Here is a 5,669-nt window from a genome sequence, read left to right as displayed (position 1 = left end):
CTGAAAAGAATTTTATGATTTTTAAATCATAAAGTTTGATTTTTAAGCAGTTTTAATAGCCTTAAATTTTTTAAAAATTTATTTAGGTATGGAGTAGAGCCTTTTAAAGCTTCACAATGAACTAGAATAGTAGCCGCCTTAATTTGTGGTCAGTTGCGGGACATAAGGTAAGAGGTGACTGTCGCAAATATAGAAGACCAGTGTTACTTAATTGGACCTGACTCATTTTGTACTTTGGCGAAAGAGTACATAGTGAACGAATTTATGTATTAGGAAGACCACCAATTTAAAAACTGCTGGTGAAATTGCACTTGAAGTATTTTTAGTGGCGTATATTGAGGGAGGAAGATTTAGAGAACAGATCTCATCCTTGATAATATAATTTACAGTTAGTCGAAACTATCTACGCCATCAAGAATTATATTTTTTAATATTACTTACTTATTGTTTTCCTCTTCTCGTGGAGCATAGGGCTTCTGACATAGATCTAAACCTTATTCTATTGGGTGCTTCTCGACTGCTTCATTCTAGTTACATATACTTTGCATTATGGAGTTCTCTGTCTATAGTTCAGCGCTATATTTGTGCTGGTGCTAGAGCCTTGGAGGTTCCATCTGAGTGCTGTTCTTGCAATATGGTTCGCGGGTCTCCGAAGTGCGTAACCAATCCATCGCCATTTATGTCCACCAATCTAAACTGGAACAGTTTTTTGCTGTGTACGATTCCACAGGTCTTCATTTCTTATTCTTTCAGATAATATTATACCAAGTATTTTGCGCAAGCACTTGTTTATGAAGGTTTGTATTTTTAAACACAATGCGGTTGGAACCTTTCCATGTTTCACATCCATAGAAAAGCACAGATTTTATGGTATATTTGATTTGAAGATGCGGAGTCTTGTTTTACGAGATACTTTCTGCTCAAAAAGGATTTTGTTGTTTGTTAACTACTCCTTAAGTAATAGATCTTTTTCAACAAATTTGGGCGCTTTCTGTCAATTTGTTTGTTTACAGCAGCTGTTAATGTGAGACTACCTTAAGTGCATTTAACAATTTTTACTACGGAAAATTCTTGTTGTGCGCGATTTTTTGACCAAACACGGCACCACTGTCATCGCTCAGGCACCATATTCGCCAGATCTGGCGCCGTGCGACTTTTTCCTGCTCCCGAAGCTCAAATTGCCCCTTTCGTGGTAAGCGTTTTGAGTCGATTGAATCGGTAAAAGAGAATTCGCTAAAGGAACTAAAACCCATACCTGCACGGACCTACGAAAAGTGTAAGGAAGATTGGGTTAAGCGTTGGCATACGTGTATCGCTTCAGAAGGAGCATATTTTGAAGGAGATAAAATAATTTTGGAATAAAATTTAAATTTGTGTGTTCTATTTACAAAATCCGAGTACTTTTTGAGTGGAAGGTATTTGGATCGATTTTCATATATTTAGCATACCGAAGGTAGAGTTTTCTAATATATCTAGTACATCCTTTTCTAATTCTATTTACGCAACTGAGTGTTTTTAACGAAGATTTTACTAATTACGTTTATATTATTTTGTGATTGATTTACTGATTTCCTTTTTAACTTAATTATTAAACCCTTTTATTATAAAGTAATTATTTAAAATGTGATCGTTAAATAATTGTAATATATTTGCTAATGTTAGTTCTTCCTTAAAGTAAAATTGGATGTATTAACTAAATGAATTATGAAAATGTTTCGTACTATTTTCAAGAATTTTAAATACTATTTATTAAATTAAACAATATATATATTTATTTTGTATAAAATGGTTTAGTACTGTAAATCCTAGGAAACTTAATTTATTTTTTGATTCAATAGAAGTTCTATAAACAACAGCTTTAGGATAATTATTGAAACTCAAAAGCTTAAAGGTTCTTGAGTGGATTAAGAATAATTATCCTGCATTAAGTAAATAAATTCAGAATGAACTTGTTAACTTTAATTTGCAGTAATCAGACTTTATTGGAGATAATTTAACACTTTTTCCTTACACAAAAAATACTTAAAACATTCATTGGTATTTCTTTAGTTTTTTTTCTTTTTATAAATTCTGTGTCCTTTGTATGCAACTCATTAACAAAATTGTGATTTGATTGTACCACAATGGAAATGTTTTTCTTATTAACTTAATGATGTTGTAGCAGTAGCACCAGATACTATATAGACAGAAACGAAAAGGATATTCTGTAAAAATGCGTAGTCAAAGGATAAGTAAACATACAAGAAGAAGCATAAAGTATATAAAAGTAACCAAAATCAGCAAAAAATAAATAGCCAAACTACAGATAATAAAAGCAAACGGAAAATGTTTATAAAACGACTAGTAAGAGAAGGAAAAAAGGAAAATTAAAGTAGAGAGAAATGTTCAATGCAGATAGAATTGTTGTTAGAGTTTATGAAAAAGGAAATGAAATCACAAATTTACAATGACAGTAGCTGTGATAAAAAAACAAAAACCGAATGATATAAAATAAAAAAATAATAATAACAAAACTGAATATAAGCCAAAGGAAACTGATTGGAAAACCGAAATCGAAAAGCTACAAAGGTACATAAACATTATCGATGATTATAGCAATAACAACTTCAGCAACGAAACGAACAGGACGAAGAGGACACTCAGGACAAGATAGTACGCACGTTTAGACATTTAAATGAAGCTGCCAAAACTTAATTTAGGTATACTTCCGGTATTTACATTTGACGCACATACAAACACATTAAGAGGCTGAAATTTTTGGCATCTACGTCAAAGCATATGATTCTGCATAATTACTGTGTATACTTGCCAGTATATACGAAAGGATACTTCCATAGAAAAGCCCACACTCACATGTAAATATTTATAGAAGTAAATGTCCATGCAAACAAAAAGTAGGCTGCCGATGAATGGGAGGAAATGAGTAAATATAAATGCATCGCATATCATTAAGTGCTCCATTCAAAAAACTTATTGAATATGCAAATTGCGAGATTATTTTTAGGCTTGAATTGGAGGATTTGTCGAAGGAAAAGTCTGCTTTCTAATGGTTTAATGAAGCATTTTGTTGAGTATGTAAATGTGAATAGTTTAATTGGATTCCAACATTGGTTTCTTAATAGAACTCGATTAATTTTTGTCATGTAAAAAGGAAATATTAAAGTTTAATACAAATAACTTATAGATGTGATAAGTGTTAATAATGATAAGTGTGTGATTATGTTAAGTGTTTGATTATGATAAATGTTTATTAACACTCTAGTTAACAGGATTGCTTAATTATCAATATATTTATCATGTCTTTCATTAAAATAATGCCAACTTTTAAAATCGATTTTGGTTTTTAGTTTTCGTACGTTGTATTTTGTATATCTCTATACGTATTTCGACAAATTCGCTTTTGCCTTCATCAGAAGAATTCCTAATATTAAAAACATCTATCTATTTATACCTGGACACTGTTACTCTTTGATAGCTAGGGGCTTTTATAGAATCCCACCCATCTCACAGTCTAATTTGTGTATTCCTCATAAACTTTGTGATAATTCAATGACTGACTTTTTACATGTGTTATTATTTAGCTTTAATTAGTAGGGTTTTTGTTGTTGTTGTCCTTGTACCTATTTCTATAAAAATATTGTTCACATATTTATACAATGAGCTATTCGGTCGAAGTCGATTCCCTTTTTAATCTGTTATATCACATATTGATAATTAATTTATATACTGACTTGCATTATCTATTCTTAAAGAATAATAACATATATTGGTGTTGAAAAAATTATTTAGCTTTCTTTGAATTTTCTTTTGTCTTGTCAAAATAATAATATACAAAGGAAGAAAATATGTTAGTTTTCCATTAACTCGACTCTTCACAAAAATGTTTATTTTATTTGCTATTTTAGCCATTTTATGACTTTGTTAGGCAAATGCTTTTGTATGCTACGTTCTCGTATATATGGAGGGTGTGTGCATAGAAAATAATTGCGGTACTCCCAAATGCCAACTAAAAACCACCCACAAAGTGTACTGAAGTACCACGTATGGATACACGAATACTGAATACTATCATATAACCAATATCGTAATATCCGACCATTTTCGTTCTGCTTGTCTGCTCAGGCTTGCTTAAATAGTGTTAAACGTTTGTTAAATGTTAGATAAATATTCGCACAAACATAAAAATTAAATATTTATATAGATAAAATTTGTGTGCACAATGTACAAGTGCACAAGAGCAAATATTCCACCCTTCATTTTACTATTATTACTATTATTATTATTATCATTATTATTGTTATAATCAGTAAACGTGTACGGACGGTATTGATAAGATAAATAGCATTAGACAGTAATGTATGTATGTCTCTATTATCTCACCTTAATTACACGAAATTTATGGTATTATTATTGAAACTGACAGACGAGGATTTCGAAGGCAGTGATTTTGTCAAATAAACAATTTTGATTGAAAACAAGTACCTGATTTGATAAATGAATAGAAACATATTTCACTAAAATGATTATTAAATATGAAACAAGCAGTTTGCATTCAACAAAATATCTAAAGAAACTCGTGTCTATGAAATCAGTTCATATATGCAGTTGTGAACATTATTTCATACAATATCTTTGAAGTAATCTGCGTTGAATTTAAAGTAATTTTAATTGAATTTCAGCATATGTTTTGTATAGCATTATAATTTCCATAAGAAGTGGTTTATTATCTACACGCGTATGAGCAACGATTTTATGCAAATTTATAAAAACGTAGTATAGTGCAGCATCCGTGTTTGTATCTGCGAGTGTACAGAGATTAACCGATGGTGCTTATAAAGCAATAATTAAGGCAGCAAACATTTATTATGACAATAATTTCAAATACAAAGCAAACGCAACAAATGCAATTACGCAAATTATGAAAAATTGTCTGTTTTCAGAAATAAACTCGCGTAATTTCAATGTTTTATTGCCATAAAGAACGGAAAATAGAATTGTAAACACAATTTACTACGAAATATTAAATTTTTTTATGTTTAATTTAATAGCTAATTTATAATTCAAAGAAACATTAATTTTTTTATTAATACTTAAATATATGTAAAATTATTATTTGCAATTTAATGTATATGTCAGTGACGACTGCTCTAAGGTGCGGAGGTGTGCGGTGAACACCCTAATATAATTTGCAAAATGTTAAATAACATAGGTATATAAATTTATTAAGTATCTTTACATCAAGAATTGTTATTATTTATTACATTTCCATATAAATATATATTTTTAAAGTTTTAGCAAAAACAATTAAATATAATTGTCTATGAAAACTCATTTAATTTGCTTCTGTTAGCTGCTATACTTGTTAGTTGTGCTCATATATTTGCAGCTCAAATCACAGAACATTTCTATTTTATTTCGTCTCTCCCCTTTGTGTGCAAAGAAGTTGGCCGCACATTCATACGTTACATATGAACAAAATAATGTGCGTGTGCTCCCGTTCGTAATATCAGAGATAGAGATTTATATAGTGGGAATTGTATGAGAGTAATTTTCTGTTCTATTCGAATATCAACTGTATGCATACGAATCCAACATTATGATTTGCCAAAGTGGTTGCATGAGCGGCTGAAGTTTGCAGCTCATCTCACCATACATTTCTATCACATTTC

This window comes from Teleopsis dalmanni, chromosome 2 (genome assembly GCF_002237135.1).
Source record: "Teleopsis dalmanni isolate 2A chromosome 2, ASM223713v2, whole genome shotgun sequence".
Taxonomy (NCBI): domain Eukaryota; kingdom Metazoa; phylum Arthropoda; class Insecta; order Diptera; family Diopsidae; genus Teleopsis; species Teleopsis dalmanni.
The sequence above is the reverse complement of the archived record's forward strand: the minus strand, read 5'-3'. Positions refer to the sequence as shown.